This window comes from Thunnus thynnus, chromosome 3, assembly GCF_963924715.1.
Source record: "Thunnus thynnus chromosome 3, fThuThy2.1, whole genome shotgun sequence".
Lineage (NCBI taxonomy): Eukaryota > Metazoa > Chordata > Actinopteri > Scombriformes > Scombridae > Thunnus > Thunnus thynnus.
The window spans coordinates 27984012-28002552 of NC_089519.1; the positions used below are offsets into that span (position 1 = coordinate 27984012).

At 39.6% G+C, this 18541-nt stretch overlaps 2 protein-coding genes and 1 long non-coding RNA gene across 5 annotated transcripts in view; 2 read left to right on the forward strand and 1 right to left on the reverse strand.

Annotated features, from left to right (window-relative positions):
• LOC137180018 (uncharacterized) overlaps window positions 1-5752 on the forward strand; it is a 37050-nt gene extending 31298 nt beyond the window's left edge. Inside the window, exons 2-4 of the long non-coding RNA XR_010927904.1 lie at window positions 3178-3252; window positions 4211-4355; window positions 5235-5752. This is a non-coding gene — a long non-coding RNA (uncharacterized lncRNA). The remainder of the gene's footprint in view (window positions 1-3177; window positions 3253-4210; window positions 4356-5234) is intronic.
• LOC137180013 (monocyte to macrophage differentiation factor 2-like) overlaps window positions 2439-18541 on the reverse strand; it is a 359049-nt gene continuing 342946 nt past the window's right edge. For both annotated transcript variants that reach the window (XM_067585166.1, XM_067585165.1), the window contains one exon: window positions 2439-2464. The gene's annotated coding sequence lies outside the window, so the exon portion shown is untranslated. The remainder of the gene's footprint in view (window positions 2465-18541) is intronic.
• The window catches only part of LOC137180002 (protein sidekick-1-like), a 248867-nt gene continuing 248538 nt past the window's right edge, over window positions 18213-18541 (forward strand). For both annotated transcript variants that reach the window (XM_067585149.1, XM_067585150.1), the window contains exon 1: window positions 18213-18439. The gene's annotated coding sequence lies outside the window, so the exon portion shown is untranslated. The remainder of the gene's footprint in view (window positions 18440-18541) is intronic.

Here is an 18541-nt window from a genome sequence, read left to right on the forward strand (position 1 = left end):
GGAGCAGGTTTGGGACAGTGATAGTCTGGGGATGATCAAGGTCTGTGTGTCTGTGTGTGTGTGTGTGTTTGTGTGTGTGCGTGCATGTGTGTGTGCGCATGTGTGTGTGTTTGTTCGTGTTTGTGTGTGTGTGTGTGTGCGTGTGTTCGTGTTTGTGTGTGTGTGTGTGTGCGTGTGTTCGTGGTGTAGTGGACTTTGCGATTGATTATCTTGTCACTCTGATCATTAAAGAGTATCTCTGCAGAGGATACAAGGTGTCCTCACTTCTGAACAATCTCACATCTAGACAAAAATTTTGGATGAATTTCAAAAATTATATAATTTAGCTCTTGTTTGTATTTTGACCTCCACTGCACAAAAGTTTAGGACAGTTTAAACAGTTCTCCAATGTGTCTTCTATGATAGAAAACCGAATATCTGACATGTCATTTTTCACTATTTTCTGACATCTTCTAAATTACAGGTTGGGTGTGTACAGTCTTGGCTATAAGGGCGACACATCTGACAAGGGTTGGTTCCAATTCAAGCACCAACTCTGTGTGCAAAATTTCATACAAATGGGTGTTTTTATTTTTTTCAAAATAACATGTATTCATGGTTTTTTTGTGTGAAACTGTTGGACTTGGTATAAAAATGCCCTTGCAATGCAGCTCTGCGGTTTTGTAGCTAAGAGCCATGAGGCAGTGGATTGGTATTCGGTGATGAATCAGCTAATCAGAGATCAATGACTCTTGACAGCTGCTCTACAAATCAGAGGGGGACTCCATGTGCTCTGTGTTTTTTTTTTTTTTTTTCTTTTAGCCAAACTTGTTAATGTTTCAGCAGTAATCCATACACAAGGAATGACATGGTGCCTCCAGCAAGGGTGAAAAAACAGGTTGCTCACGTGACATATGCACACATACAGAACACACACACTCAGACTGTGAGGTTAAAACAGGACTTAGTGTTGTTATTTGCACTGCCCACACATGCACACACAGTGACATTCACATTTGAAATTAACCATCTCTAAATTGTATCCAAATCAAAAATGTTCCACAAATAGCAGCCTGCACACTGACACACACATGCGTTATTGTGTATCTACACTGACACAAAGGTATAATTAAAGAAAGGTAGCAGGATTTCTCTTGTTTGTCTCATTTGCAATCTCTCTGTCTCCCTAACAACCTTTCTTCTCTTTCACTCATCTCGCTCTCACTTATCTCTCTCTCGCTCTATCCTTCCAGTCGTGATTTACTCCTCCGGCAGATTTTCTCCTTCAGAGACCCAAAATCCTTAACTGGAGGATTTCATCTTTTTACGCTCTAACAAGAGCATGAGATGACACAAAAATATGAATGGAAAAATGTATACTAAATCCAGCTCTATCTGTCTCGCCCTGTCTCTACTCTGTGTATTTATCAGTGTCTGGGTGTGTGTGTTAGTGTGTGTGTTTCTGTGTGCATGTGTGTGTGCATCTGTGTGCATGTTACAACAGAGTACAATGTTACAGAAACAGAGAGAAGATTGAAAAAGGGGATGATGTAAACTAATCTCTGTCAGCAGGCTACTTCTCCCTGGAGGCAAGAAGTTCATTTCACACATACAAGAAACTGAACACACACACACACACACACACACACACACACACACACACAAAGACAGTGAAACACAAAAGCTTTTCCTTACTTCAAACAGAAGATAATCTTAATAGCTAAATGGAAAAAACAAAGATACAGACTGTGCATGTGTGTGTGCGCACACTCCAGTAAAAACATAAGTGATATTTTCTTACAGTTAGATAAGTTAGTTAAAGGTGCCTGGTACCACCACAACTGGGCCTTAAGTCACTAAGTCACTAGACAGACTCTTGGTGGAACGAGTTACCAAAATCCATTAGATCCACAGAACCAGCTCTTTCGCGAACACCTCCGCACCTGATGGACTGAAAGAAAAACAAAACAATTCTGCTTCTCCTGTTGGCACCTACATCTTATCAGACTCAAACTTAGCTTTATGGCATTTACTCACATTATTCTCTCCTTGCTTGTGTTGTATTAACTCTCAGATGTATGTTGCTTTGGATAAAAGCATCCTCTAAATGAAATTGTAATTGTAATTACTGTGAAGCCTCATGACAAAGACGTCTTGATTAAGAGATACACGAGGTATCACATTATCACGAGTGGTTTTCATATTTTTCAGTGGAAAAAAATGAGAAAAAGAGAAAAGGAGAGATGAAATGCTGTTAAATATGGGCTATCGATGTATATTACACTGTAGAACACTGATTACAAATTTTTTATGTTGTGACAGAAAATTTAAGCGTCTAGATGCAAACCCTTGTCACAAAGTTGTGAGAAATTTCAATCAAGAAAAAGACAAGAGAAGAGAAAAGTCTGAAAAAATACATTATATGGCAGAAGTACAGTATATGGCAATGTCAGTTAGTTTGGTCCAGACTGAAACATCTCAACAACTATTGGGTGTATAGCCGTGAAATGTTGTATACAGTAGACCTTCATGGTCCCCAGAGGATGAATCCTACTGACTTTGGTGATTCCCTGACTTTTCCTCCAGCGCCACCATGAGGTTGATGTTTATGGGGAGGGAAATATCATGGCAACTATTGAATGGACTGTTGTGAAACTTGAGATCTTCAAGGTCCGTGGAGGATCAGTTCTAATGATTTTGGTGATCCTCTGACTTTTGATCTACAGCAGCACAATCCTCAAGACAAAATTGTAATGTTCCTGTTGTTTTTGTTTTTTTTAAATCTTTTTTCAAGAGTGTCCTGGCCAAGATAGGCAACAACAACGAGTACATTAGAAACATCTGAAACCACGACTCAATGAGACCAACACATTTAGGTTCTAAAATATCCCTAAAAACATCAGCAACCAGTTGAGAAGACGGACGGATTATGCAGCAGTGATTTGAATTCCAGTAGAGGAACCAATGCTTTGGTTTATGACCAAATATCTGATGACATTCCCATCAACCTCTGCTGTATTTTGTACATGTACTAAATGCTTACAGACCAGAGTAAGATGGTGAAACTGGTAAATATAACATTGTCATTGTGAATATATTAGCATGCTTATGTTAGCATGTATCATAAAGCACCACCTATAGCAGTTAGCTGGATCTAGATTCTTAGTCTTGTTTCTCTCTCATCTCTCAACCCTTCAGATTTTTCTTGTGACCCCTGGAGGACGCCCCTACCCCCAGGGTTAGTAACCAGTGATTTAGAGAAGCAACAGGCAGGTATGACAGTAAATTAATGTATCATTGCTATGGCAAATACAACTGATTAAGGTTTAACAACTGATAACCTTTGTAATAAAAGGTTATCTTTGGCTGAGATTTCACTGCATCATATCAGACAAAATACAGTATCTAATCAGATTGTTAAACACTGCACGCAGTGGATTCATATACTGTACAGACATGAGAGTGGTATTGATCTTCTCATCTCTCAGCTCTCCGCCTGACACTGTATTTCCTAAAATGTTGAACTATTACTTTAACCAGATATATGTGTGAGTGTGTGTGTGTGTGTGTGAGAGAGAGAGAGAGAGAGAGAGAAAGACAGAGAGAGAGAGAGAAATAAATGCTCTTTCTTTACTGTCATGCATGAAGGCATGACTTGAGGGTTACATCGCCACACACACACACACACACACCCACACACACGGGCATGCATGCACCTGGCTGAGCTGGTCACTGGTGCATGTACACCCCTGACATGCTTCCTACATGCACATCTGTCACAGATGCACATCACAGCACCATGTCACCCCCCACATCTCCTATTTCTGCCCTCGACGTGTCTACCCTCTCTGCTGAAACACACACACACACACACATGCTGCTTTCACTGCAGTTGCCAGACAAAATCAGCCATTGAGAGCATGTTGAAGACCCAACAAAGTGAACAATACAGTTCAACAAGGAGAGGAAACAATTTTCTGTTCCATCCAAGCTGCCAATACATCACATGTAGAGAGAGAGCATGGAAACAACAGCAGATTGTTCAGGAGATGTATTTTCCTCTTTCATATTGCACTGTTCTTATTCACTTCACATGTGATTTATTCTGTCGTTGAAGTGCGACTCATCTATGCACAAGAACACAACCTTTATCATTTTGATTTTTGATCAAAAGCCCTTGAATGCACAATGAATTATATTTAGGATTTATCCTCTTTTGCTGTACTTGGAGATAAGAACACCTTGAAAGCAGCGACAACAAAGGGAATGAGAAGATGAGAGTGACACACGGGCCCTCGTCTAGAGATGTGCATATATATGAGGCACAGCAAGAGACAGTGTGTGAAAAGTGAAAGAAAAAGGGTGAAAGTTACAAGGTTAGTATATCTTCATTTGTCCCATTGGACCACAGAGCCACACTGCCCCCCACAGGCTGGCCAATCCTCTATCCATCTCAGTAGAATAGAACTACTACCCCAGAAATGTGGGGTGTGCGTGTATGTGTGTGTGCGCGTGTATGTGTGTGTGTGCGTGTGCGCGCGCGTGTGTGTGTTGCGGGCATCTGTATTAATCATAATTTTCAGACAACAACATCCCTCACATTGCAGAAAGTGACGAAAGCGACCACCAGCCTCCAGGGGATTAATATCTCCATAAACGTTCTCATAAATGACAAAACCAAGTTTGTGTGTGTGTGTGTGTGTGTGTGTGTGTGTGTGTGTGTGTGTGTGTGTGTGTGTGTGTGTGAGTGTGTGTGTGTGTGTGTGTGTTTGTGTGCATGTGTGTGGCAGATTGCCACCTCACAGCCAGGTCACAGGAACCAATCAGAGCCCATGTTCACTGGATGACCTGACCCTGAAAGATCACTGTGCGTGGGAAGGGTGGCTGACGGCTGAAGTGTTTTTCCCACGCAACCTCCCACTTTATTACACACACACGCACACACAAACACACAAACACACAGACTTGTGTACACACATCCAAATTAGCTGGCAGCTGAACACCTGCCCTCTCACCCAGGAGGAGATTTGATTGTTTTTGGTTTTTACAAGCATTTAGGTTTAATGTGCAGCTGCAGAGTATGATGTGTACAAGCCTTTGTGTGTGTTTGTGTGTGCGAGTGTGTATGTGTGCGAGTGGTCTCAGCTGCACTGGTTGAGAATCAATTCAATTGAAAACACTTTATCTCTATACATCATTCTGTCCCTTTTACCATCCTTACACATGCTTTTACATTTTCCATCTCTCTCTTACAGAATCTCTTACAGGTTACAGAATAATCTTCAAACGTCAAGCCACAGATGTCCTGCTGGTTTTCACCCTAGTTGTCTAATCAGGGACTCATTTACACTTGGGATGTCGTTGTTGGTAGAAGAGGAGACAAGGAGTAATGTGGAACTATACTGTAGGACCAGCAGGGTGGTTCAGTGATTGCTTAAAATTCAACATGTTCATTTCCTCTCAGCAGAATCCTTACAGGCTTTATAAAGGCTGTTCCTTTACATTATTGCGCTATTTCACATTTTACCTGTCACGGCAGGAAAAGAACAGGTGTAAATAATGAAATTACTGATGACTGAATTTCATTTAGCTGCTTTGGTTTCAGGGTCTTGGTATTGTGCATGCTGGCTCACTGTCACACTGCCATGGCTTACTGGGACACTTGTATAGAATAGAGCTATCATTAATGTTATTAACACCTGTACTTTTTCTATATTCAGTGTCGGCACCTCACAGCGTGGTAAAAATAAACATGGAGAAGAGCAACAAAGGAGAGATGAGGAAGTTTCAAATTTGTTTATGGAGATGCTTCTATTCAAGCCAAACTGGAAGGAACTTATCGTAACCGAATGCTAGCACAGCCATGTCATCCATGTTTTGACTGTGGCACAAATTACGTAATTGTTGTTATTCTTGTACACATCCGGCTCACATTTCAGCTAAATCTGCGCATGTGTGGCAGTTCAGGAGCTCAACGATGTTTACACACAAAAAAAAATGGAATTTAGCATTACAGGAGAGGCTCACAGTCTCTGAAGTCTGACTTAAAACAACAGTCAGGAGCCCAAATGACTATTGAAACAGGTTTTTCTTGCTCTAATCATTCCTCCTGTTCATACTGACTATTAGATGATCACTTCATCATGCACTTACAGTGTGTAAGTGCATGATGAAGTTGGGGGCCAAAATCCACAAGCATCCTTCTGTGCAAACATGTATTTAAAAGTTTATCTGAAGCTAATATGAAGCTTCAGTCATCCAAATTAGTCAAATCAAGTAGATATCTTTTAACATTACAGTCTTTTTAGTACCAAAGTTCCTTGTTTTGTTACTTTACTTCCACTGCAGCTCAACAGGGAAACACTGTCCAAGGAAACACAAAGAGGAAATTTCATGCTAAAAAGGCTGTAAATGTGGCAGATATCCACTTGATATGACCAACTCAGACTGCTGAAGCCTCATGTTAGCTTGAGATAAACTTTTAAACCTATTATTTCTCAACATGTCTCCTTGTGGATTGCTGTGTCCTCACTGATGTGTTGTGTAACTGAAGGCACAAATCCAAAACGAAAGTATGCACACAAGCAGAGGAGATAAAGATCTCAAAAGATGCCAATCAGGACACACCGTGACTTGACTGAAGCTGTTTGAACACCTTGAAAATGAAGCTGTTAGTTAATTGATTGCATACATGACTTCAATAAGTAAATAAATAAATCATCTATAGACTTAGCTTACCAGAAGACTCCCCAAACCAGATCAACCTGGTCATACCCTTCTAAACAAGGTCTCAAGTACTGACTTGACAGCTCAGATTTAACAGTTCCTCTTGTAAAACCTGATGCACTGATTGGATTCGTTGGATTGGTATCAGCTCCAATACTGACTTTAATTAAGAGAATTGGGTGTTGGCCATAATATGACTGTTTAGTCCAGTTTCTGGTGCAACACCAATACCTGACCTCATGTTACCTCAATGATTTCAAGGATTTCTACACAGTGAAGTACACAGATTAAAGCTTGGAACAAAGAGAGCACTGGACTGGTATCAGATTGGTACTCTGTATCAGCAGATACCCTGTTCAGGTATCAGAATCAGGAGAGATGAAGTTAGATCTATGGATCTCTAAACTTTAGAAGGGAGGAAGAAAATCAACATAAATGTAGACTTTAGAAGCACATTTACAAATGGATGACATTTCCTCAAGGAAAACCTGTCATAAGATGAAGCCAGATCTGCTTAGTCTCTGGAGCTATACTGGAGGAATGAACACAATTGTTCGAAAGGATTTTCCCTTATTTGGTTTTTTGGTGATGATGTTGGAGAGAAATGTTTCCTTATTCGTGGACCTCAGGAAAACGAAGTGACCCTTCCCTTCAAGGGCACAAGTGGACACAAACCATGCCAGTAAGATGCCTCCCAATTGTATGGAAGCACACTCATTTATATTAGATTAGATTAGATTAGATTAGATTAGATTAGATTAGATTAGATTAGATTCAACTTTGTCATTTCACAGAGTACAAGTACTGAGACAACAAAATACAGTTTAGCATCTAACCAGAAGTGCAAAAGAGGCAGTAAAGTACAGTGCAGTGTATTGCACATATGTATAATATATAAACAGAATAAACAGTAAGGGTAGGTATGAATGTGCTGAAATATACACAGTATGAAATTGTAAATGGGCTGCATTTATATATTGTCTTTCTAGTCTTCCAACCACTCATAGTGCTTTGCAATACATTTCAACATTCACCCATATTCATACATTGATGGCAGAGGCTGCCATGCAAGGTGCCAATCTGCTCATCTAATGTAATGCACACACACACACACTCAAAAATTGGTGGTGCAATCCATTGCATCAGGAGCAATCCAGGATTCAGTATCTTGCCCAAGGACACTGCAACATGCAGACTGGAGGAGCCAGGATTCAAACTACCGTTCTTCTGATTAGTGGACGACCCGTTCTACCTCCTGAGCCACAGACGCCCAGCAAAATGAAAGTATGAAATGTAAACACGAGGAAATGCAGAGTAAACACCTCGAGGTATGATAAGAATACACTACACACTATACACACTAAAGTATATATAGTATAAATACGAATACACTATAGAAGCTATGACCAATATAGACAATAGTATAAGTGTGGTATAAATAATGAATAAACATGAATACACTATTGGTCAGTTATAAGCAGTATAGAATAGTATAGAAATATGAATAGTAATAGTAAATATTATATAGAACAAATGTTATGAAAATAAATAATATTCAGAGGATTTAGATTTAGATTTAGCCTCTTCTTCATTATTACTCACTGACTGTCATTTTGAATTTATTATTACCGGTCATTAGGCCAGCTTAAGGAATACTCTTCGCCCCCAAGAAGATGCCTTGCATCTGGGCCTGATGTATGGTGCTACTGTACATATTAGAAAGTGCCTGAGGGAAGTTATGGAAGGTATGTTTAGATGATTAATGTAACGGGGCTCAGGATTAAGAGCCACTGACCCTGGAGGCAAGTAAAGGATATGTGACTTCACCCTGTGTTTACGTAACATTGTGAGGCTGCAGTGAGCAGCTCAAAATATTCAACCACCCTGGTCTGTTGCTTAATTTAGCACACGGACTGGAAACAAGGGGAATCAATTAGTGAGGCTCTGTCCAGTGGTAACAAAATCCACCTACCAGCACCTTTAAAGCTCATTAATTAACAGGTTATGTCTTGTTTCTTTAATCTGTGCAGGAATCTAGGTTTAAAAATGACAATTCATAGTTTTAAAGGAGGTTATGTACTGAACTATTTCTTGGCTGGGACCAGTAACTTCTGGTCGTCCAGCAACTCCTCAGAGACAAGAATTAGTTCATCATAAAACCACCAGTAGAATGGTGAATTGTTTTTATATTACAGTTTTTGTACGGATTAAACAACCCCTTTCTCCAATCTTTACCGCACAGACATGAGAGTGGTATCAATTCTCTCATCTAACTCACTGCCAGAAAGCGTGAAAGTGAGAGTCCCAAAATGTTAAACTATTCCATTGAGTGCATAACAACTAGACTGTATATTCTCTATTCCTCTGACACTTTCTGGAGTTGATCACAGATGTTAGTAGATGTAGTTTTTATATGAATGAAATGGTTTTAATGGGATATCATTGTTCATCATCAGGAACTTTTTTGTGTTGGAAAAGTATGTTTTCTTTCCTAAAGAAATATGTGCTTTCCTTTTTATCTGAGCTACAAGTGCAAACAGAAATGCTTTTCTAGATTAGAGTCTACTTAGTAAAACCTTATTTTAGTGATAAAGTTTAGTAATAATAATGTTTTCTAGCTGCATCACTCATTCGAATATCCTTTCTAGACAAGATCAATTTCTGTTAGCATTCAGATATTGATTAATTGCAAAACTTAAACCTGTAGTGTGAAACTTTTACATGTAAATGAACGTCTGTTACATTCAAGCCCTTGTCAAACAAATTCACACAATGCTGATGAAGCCCGTCACCGCCGGGTAAATCTCTCTGTATTTCACCGTATACCAGAGTTTTTAATATGGTGTTGGGTTGACATTCCTGCGCTGGCCGGATGAATGTATACTGATCATGCTCTATGTGCACAAGAGACTTCTGCCAGTCGAGCAGCTAACTTCCTGTTAGTGCTCTGCTAACTTGAATGGGTATAAAATAATTTAATCGTGCGGCTCTTCTAGACTTTCCAAATCGGACAGGATGGATTAAATTCTGACAGTGAAATAAATCATTTCATGGGGGTTGTGTGACGCTCATAACTATTTATCCACCGTTTTACAGCCGCAACAATAGCGACGGAGTAGGCTACAGTGGAGCCTATGACACAAACACGTGTCTACAATGTCTTTGTAATTACTCTCACTGCCAGAAGGGGGAGACAAAAGTCCTTTAAAGCTGGAGAGTTTCAGAGTTCTAGTTTCAAGGGGTCAATGGTGATCTAATTTTGTGGATCAGAGATTTTCTGTCTGACCGTCCACAAAGAGTGTCTCCTAATGGCAATTTGTGAGAGCTGACCATTTTAGATACAGGCGCGCCCCACAGTACCATTCAATCACCTCTATTGTTTTTGGTGTACACCAATGAGTTCAGAACCCAAGACTCAGATTTGAGCTTACTTAAATAGGCTGATGTTATGGCTCTCACCAGCCTCCAAAGTGAAGTGAACATTTCAACCCCTAACAATCATAGGACACCCTGTTGAAAAGGCTAGTTGTTTGAAAACTTAGGAACGTATATCGATAGCCACCTTAATTTTATAGACAATACAGATAAGTTTTTAAAAAAGCTATGTGGAGGTTATACCTGCTCCAGAAGCTTAATGACTTTGGGGTGAGCCAAAATATTCTTGAAATGGTGTACAGGAATGTGGTGATAAGCATCTTGCCTTTTAACATGGTCGCGTTTTACGGACACTTGGATGTCAAATGTAAAGGGAAACTGTCAAGAGTGGTTAATACGGCAAGTAAAATCATAGGGAAACCACAGTGCAACTAAGGGCCAATCCCAATATCCCCCCATGGTCCTACAACTTGTAGTGTGTATTGAATACCAAAAAGAAAGCTCTTGACATAACAAATGATCCCTCCCATCCATTGTACCCACATTTTGAATTGCTTCCCCTAGGAAGGTGCTTTAAACTGCCACAAGCCACCAAAAATGTCTACAAGAAATCATTTGTCCCAAGCACAGTTAAATTGTTAAATTATTAGATACATAGTCAACTGTAGACCTAGTTTGCGTGGTGACATATTGACATATTGACATATTAACACTTTGTTCTAAACACTTATTGTTTTGTGCTAGCTTTAGTTTTAAGCAAACTCTTGTGTGGATTCCCTTCTTGTCACATTCCTGAGCCAGTATGTGACAAAGTCAAACAAAAATGAACCAATATATTGTTTGGGTCTAATGAAAGCATGCCCTACACAGTAATTAACACTCAGCAAATTAATAGCTGTAAAACTGATGGGCCTGGATCAGCCATTAAAGGTCAGGAGCGCTGAGTAAGTTCTGTCTAATCCCAGTTATCTCTGTTCTGAATTTGGAATCTTTTTTGTGAAACAAAAACAATCAGACTGTGTTTATTCGACCTTCTAAAATGGTTTACTGATTTCTCCTCTTCAATAATGAGCTAGAGGAAGACTTCATTCCTGACCCAGAAGACATTTTGGCCTTCTTCAGTCATTATGTGCTACACTTAGAAATGTGTCTTTGTGGTACTGAATTATGTTTCTATTCTGAGGAGTTTTTGATGTGTATTTCTCTGCAAACAAAACACCCTACAGAGACAATTAAGTCACCTTGGGTATTTTAAAATCACTAATGGAACGCTCACCTACCTGTTTTTACACCTCACATCATTTTCATTAAGTGAGTGCATGTCTGTGCACCATATGTTATGCTGCTTTTATGATTATACTGTTATTTTGTTTAATAGAGATCGGAATGTATTAATTATCTAAATCAGTGTATCATGTATCAGTAAAGGAAGGCAGAAGCAAGAAAAAGAAGAGAAGGTGAAAATGAAAGGTTTTTAAATTTGTCATCCCCACAGAGAAGAGAAAAATGTATATATGGTGGAAAGATGGGATTGGTTAAAAGTAAGAAGAGAAGTGAGTTTGGACCAGAATGGGTAAAGGGCAGCAAGGGAGAGAGGAAGAAAGATTGCTGGATGGAATAGAGGAAAATTAAAGCTCATGGTGTGTTTCCCTCAGGGCATGGCATCACTTTTCTGTGAGATCTCTGTAACACCATCCACACCCTGTACACTGGAAGGGCTGGGAACGCCTTCGGGCATCCCCTTGTGCAAGTTTGTGTAGAAACACATGCTCTTACAGGCCTACAGTATGAAACACAAACACACCAATACTAATGAAGTGGTTGTTTATGTTTGTGCGATATCTGCTTTTACATTTGAGCAGTTTGAGTTTGTGTTCTTTGTGTCTCTTGTGTTTTTTTTCCTTTTATGTGGTGTTTATGAGTGAACCATGTGTCCACTCTGTCTCCTCCTCCTCCACAGTGTGGTGCTGGATAATTGTATGTGATTACAGGTGCACTGGGAAATGCTTCAGATCAGTGATCCCAGAAGTCCGCACTGCAGCTCTCTGAGACCAGCTGCGAAGTCCTGCAGTCAGGCAGGACACCTGAAGAGCTGGCCTGCATGAGATGAGGCGGAGTTCCAGATTAACTGTCCGCTTTGTTGCTACAGGGATGACACACAGCGGAGGCTGAGAGATCAAGCACACACATACACAAAGAAAGTAAAACAAACAAAAATATCATAGACCCACAGACTCAGGCACCAGCTCACAGTGTGAGCCTTTCGTTTTGTATTTCTCCCTTTCTGCCCAGTCCACACAATTACCCTGAAATCATTGGTTATAGTTTCCCTTTTCTTACTTCAATAGCCTCACTCTCTCTGCTTTCTCACTTACTTTTCTTCATTCTCCTTCCATAAAAGAGCACTGAAAGCTTAGACTATGATTTTCACACCCCCATCTATCTGCTTGACTCACTAAAAAGAGACCCCTCTCCATTGCAATCCTCCCTTTCTCCCCAAATACAGGTGTGACCTAACTCCTTACAATTCCCTCTTCATTTCCTTACTCGCTGCCTTCTTTCACATGAAAGGCTTCCTGCTACCCTCAGCTCACCCCCATTCCCGCCCTTTCTTCTCAGTGCACCCTCACCCTCTCTTTTAGCCCCAGGAGATAGCTTGGATAACAGGTGGAGCCACTGGTTCTGAGGGATCAAGTTTCCATCTGCCTGAAATGCAAGAATGCAGCATCACCTTGGGCTACAGTGAAACTAAACAAAAAACTACAGTTGTGTGTGCGCACACACAAATAAAGACTTAAAAACCATCTTGGGGGGCTGTTGTTGGTGTGTTTGATTAGGAAAGTGAACTCCTATTCATTCAGTTTATTAGCTTTTAATGTTGTGTCTTTCTCTGTAATTATTTTTCTGACAAATGTAAAGAAAGCAAGAGAAGCTAGACGGAGAGATCAGGAAAGAGACAGTATAATTCTGCTGCACACGCACGAGTGGACACACACAGATGAGCATCTTTAGGTTTCACATTGTCTTGATATCATGTTATAGCAGCAACTAAAACCTCAACTCATTGTATCTTTCTGCTCACCAGAGGATGTATATGATATTGATGAAGACTATACACTCTGGTTAGGTGTGGTGCACATGCTGTGTTGAAGCTTGATTTATATCCAGCAGCCTGCAGCAATTACATGATGGTGAAAGAGCAGTTTACGAAAAACAGCCATTGTGCTGATGGGAACAAGAGTTCTAAAAGCAACAAGAAAAAGCAATTGATGCTGTTAGTCAATGTCCTACAGTTATGTTTTAAAATCACTGTGTCTCTCTCTGTCTGCAACCACTTTTCCCATTGTGTATATCCTCCCAGCACTCCACTGCTATGACAAGTCAGTTAATATTGACATTATCTCCCTCCACCACGATGACAGCTCGAGCTGCAGGAAGCTGCTCATTAACTCTGCATGCGCTTGTACGGGAGTGCGTGTGTTTGTGAGTGCGTGTGCTCACGCACAATTGTGTTGATGCTGGGACAGAAGTCATTAGCCTAGTCAAACAGGTGTTAAAGAGACAGGGGACAGTCTCAATGTTTGCCTCTGAGAGAATAACAGGGATTGGTGTCATCGTTCAGCCCTATCATGGAGCCCTCTGTGGAGGTCACTGAGTGTGTCGAAGAGAGAGCAAGGGTAATGCGTGTGTGTTTGTGTGTGTGTTGGACAGATAGAGAGAGCAGGGGTACTGTATGTGTGTGTGTGTGTGTGTGTGTGTGTGTGTGTGTGTGTGTGTTGGATAAATAGACAGAGTGGGTAAGAGCACAGAGTGAGAGAAAGATTTGTCAAGCAGATGTAGCTAGATACGCTGAGATAGATGTCCATGCACATGTCAGGTTAGATATCCATCTGAGGTAAACTTACAGGATGAATATTGTGTGCAGAAATGTGTGTGTGTGTGTGTGTGTGTGCCTGCGCGTGTTTGTGTCTGTCTGTGTGTGTGTGTTTGTAATTATATGTGTCTCTCTCTGGGTGAGAAGCAGTAACAGGATGCTTTGGTGATAGAGAGCAATAGATGGATTGAGGGTAGAAAATGCAGTAGTAATTGTACTGGATACACAGGTAATTGGAAGCTAAATTGGCTTGAGAATTAGAACCTGTGAGCACTCAGTCAGTCTCTGTATTGGAACCAAATAACCCACTGTGTGTGTGCGCGCGCATATGCGTGTATGTGGACAAATGTCAGTGGAAAGATGCTGAGAGACAGAGGGGTAAATATATAGCCTCGAATGACTAATACGAGAACTGGACACATTACAAAATGAACCCAATAACGATATGCAGAATTAATGCTTGAAGGTATGTGTCCAGAGTACTTTGTTTTATTAAATCTGATATTTATAGGAATGTATTTTACCATCAGCTGTTTGTGTATTCTGTTGTGGGTTCTTGTTAAAACTAAGGGATAACAAGGATTTTATTTGAGTATGAAGGTTCATTCTTGATCTTGGAAACACATGGCTATGATAAAATTTAACTCAAGGTTCACTTATTAGCTTTTGTAGGAGCTTTAGAGAATATGTTGCAGGCAGAAAGCATCATAAAAAGATAATAAGTGAACCTGGAGTAATGTATTTTACCACAGGAAAGGATTTGATTGTCTCTTGTGATTTTATGCATAATGTCCCTTTTTAATTTAAACATTCACAATGGCCAGTATATTGAGCAGGTTTCCGAAGAATAATATCTCGGTATTATGTTGGATTCTCGTTTAAAATTGCGATAATATGTAAAAATGGTGAACAAGGTTGCAAAAGCAAATCTACATACTTCAAGAGTCATCAGATATTGTTTACTGTGCAGTGCTGCAAACAGTTTTATTTATTCTGCAATCTTGTCACTTTTAGGTTATTGTGCATTTTCTTGGTCACAATAGCTATATTAGATAATAGATGATATACTGTATAATTGTTTAAATCAAAGGTTTTGAAAGGGGAGCTAATAAGATCTCACTATTGTCATCTTCATAAGAAATATGCAAAATTTTCATCACTTCATTAAATTTGCTAAAATTACACTTAAGAATGATTTTTTTTGGTAATTTTTTGTGACATTGTTTATTTTTTTGTATTTTGTTACATATCTGTATAAAAGCCTATGGATGAGTTTCCAAACAGACTTCGGGTATTGGTCTATGTTATGTACTAGATACATTTCTGCATTAAAACAATGAATACAGTGAATATTCAGACTCCCAGACGGTCAGACTTGAGATAACGGTGAAAATGTGAATTTCACTACATCGAAAAGATCAAGCACATATGACTCAATCACCCTAAAATATCAGTAACCAATTTATTATTAGAATAAAGCCAGGCAGTATATTAGACATTCTGTAGTTTCTAGCTCTAGGTTTGTTGTTCCCTGTCATAGCAATTTGGCTGTATGGTGTATATTGTATCTTTATGTGAATAAGTGAACAGAATTTTAAAAAGTTCCTTCAAAACTATTATTTTTTACAGGGTTTTATCGAATAAAATCTAGCCTGATACACCAGAGGGTAAAATGTGGACAACTTGTTTCTTCAAACATTTTCCTTTATGCATTTCCAGCCCTCTTTCAATTTATGATTCGGGTCAGTTCTAGAGAATATTTCCCCCGCAGCTAAACGTGTTAAATTCTGCTTACATTCATTGACATAACATTACTGCAATATCCATGACCTGCCTCTGCTGGAACAGGACAGAGACTGGAGGAAAGTAAATGAGATTGCTTTATTAGAAATGTGGGACGGAGGAATAGCTTTGGGAATGTGAAACAATTCAGAAACAGTTTGAAGAAAGACAAAACGGAGGTCAGAGGTGACCGGGGGCTTCATCGTATTTAGAGCATGGTAATATATTCCATTTCATAAATACCTTGCTCTAACTCAAGGGCACCACAGAAGGCTGTTTAAAAAATAAATAAATAAAAATCATGGTTACAAAAAAAGAGACAGAAACTATAGTTATGTGTGAGCAAGCTTGTAGGTTGTGAAAACGGTGATGGTATCATAGCAACTGGCAGACGTCCAAAGTTTAGGAGCAGTCTCATTGCCTCTAAACATGTCACCGCTTGCCTGGTGTGGAGATAGGTGCAGATGGGTGACTGAAGGGGGACTAGGAAACCAATATCCAAAGGTGCTAAGTTGACTGGGTGGGCAGAGAGGGTGGAACAGGTCAGCCAGGTGTGTGGTTGCTGAATTTTTAGCACCTTGTAGGTGAGGAAAATAATCTCAGAGGAGATGCGGTTTGACAGGGTAAGGTTTTGGGTATTGTGAAGCAAGAAAAAATATGGTAAAAACCTTGGCAGCAAGACTCAACTGGGTCACAAATTAAAATAAAACCCAACACTATGTGTTTTAGTAAGGTGTTTGGGCAGTAATAGCTAAACTGCTTCAATGCTTGTTTGCATAGTGACTCTCCAAATGTTTGGAAATCATATTGTAGGATTGAACATCGTTGTTCCAAACGGTTTTCAGTAATTTGGTGTTTTGATGATGGTGATGGAGTACTGTCTGTCTGATACGACGCTCCAAAATCTCACATAGGTGTTTTTAATTGGGTTGAGATCTGGTGACTGTGAGGACCATATAAGATTTTGGCAATTTCATGTGGATTCCAGAGCAACCTCTGAGGTTTGGCACTGCAAAGCCAAAAGCCAGATGAGGCCCCTGAAACTTTTCATGGAAAGTCCAAGTAGCATCATAGCCACTTTACTGGAAACGGAGAGTTGTAAGCCAAATGAGCCTGGATGGAAAGATAAATGAATGAGCTGAGGTGAAGGTGCTTGAGGAGAGCGTGTTGGGGACAGCTACAGACAGCTATTCAGCCACTCAGGGGATGGAAAGTCTGTCTCAGGATTTATTGAAGAAATAAAAGATAAGGTCACTGTGTTGTAGGCTTTAATATTAATGTGCCATTTAATGACCCTCACCATGGAAGAAACTAGGTTATCACTAGTACTAAGATATAGCTCCAAGCACTTATTTTGTAATGAAGCAAGTGCCTGTGTGTGTAGCCGGGCCACCGGTGGTGCTTCAGAGAGTCCATCTTTAGTAAAATAATATAGTCAAGTTTCTTTGAAGTAAGGAAGGTGAGAAAATCCCCAGGGCAGGCCATATTCTTCTTATTGTAGTCCTGCCTACTATTTCCCTCCTGACTCCTTCAACACGTGTGTAACTCTATGAACTAGTGAGTAATATTACACTTCACACACACAATCACACTAATAATATTGATTGTATTTATTTATTGGGACAGTGTACAGTTTTCAACATAAAAGATGCACTGCACTGGAGTTAGCTCTAAGCTAATTTACATCTGCAGTCTTTCCACAATCAAAACATACAACAGCACAACAAGAAACAGTACAAAGCAAAAAACACACAGAACACACCATACAAAATACAAAGTTACACACAAGCACATCACATACACCCACAATGTCATAATGTAAACTTGTTAAATTAAAAGCAAGACTACCTGTGCTAATGAGAAGCCCATAGATAAATTTTAGACTCAGTGGTCACAGAGTTGATTAGTCTTTAGTAGATTTTTTAATTTGGCCTTGAATGTATTGATTGAACTGAACTGTTTTGAAAATTGTGCAGTTATGGTTACAATTAATTTATAGAATTGGAAAATCCATGATTGTGCCAAGTAAGAAACTTGTTGAAAGACTTTGAAAGCTGTTTTTCAATTAAACAATGGGAAAATATTATCTTTAAAGTCCTGAAAATAAATACATTTATACATGTGGGCAGATCTGTGTATGAAATTTCATTTTGGAACACGAGGTATGTTAATAATTCTGTTTTAAAAAACACCTTGTTTTATGGTGTGATAGAAATTATGATTTCCTCTGAAGTTTAGAGTAAAATGCCAAAAATTATATATTAAATAAGGAAGTGTTTCTACACACAATGGAGAAACATTTCTCTAAATATGTGTTAGATTTTATAAAAGTTTGCAGACCAAAATGGACCATAGTTGAAGAGTTACCCAATAATGAAATTTAACACACAATTGGTCGAATAGTGATCTATTTTGAAAGTTTGGGACAAAACTCCTGACAGACACGTTTTTCTGTGTGTGTGTGTGTGTGTGTGTGTGTGTTGGGGTTTTGGGGGGAGTTCAGGGACGCCGTCAACCACGCTTTCAGTGCTTGCGTTGATTCCCGCCCCCTGGTTCGGACTGTCCAATAGGAACACCGGGAGAACCGGATTCGACCAATTAGCAACGACGGATGATAGTGAATGGAAGTTTAGTTTTTGAGTTTGGGGTAGATCGATAGATGGATTAACGGAGACGACGGACCACGGAACGTGGATATCAGTGGTAAAAAGTCGATTTATAGTCATACATATTGATAGCTTGCTTCCACGAGGGTTTGTTTGAATAAGGCTACACAAAAGCACTCTCTCTCTCTCTCTTTCTCTC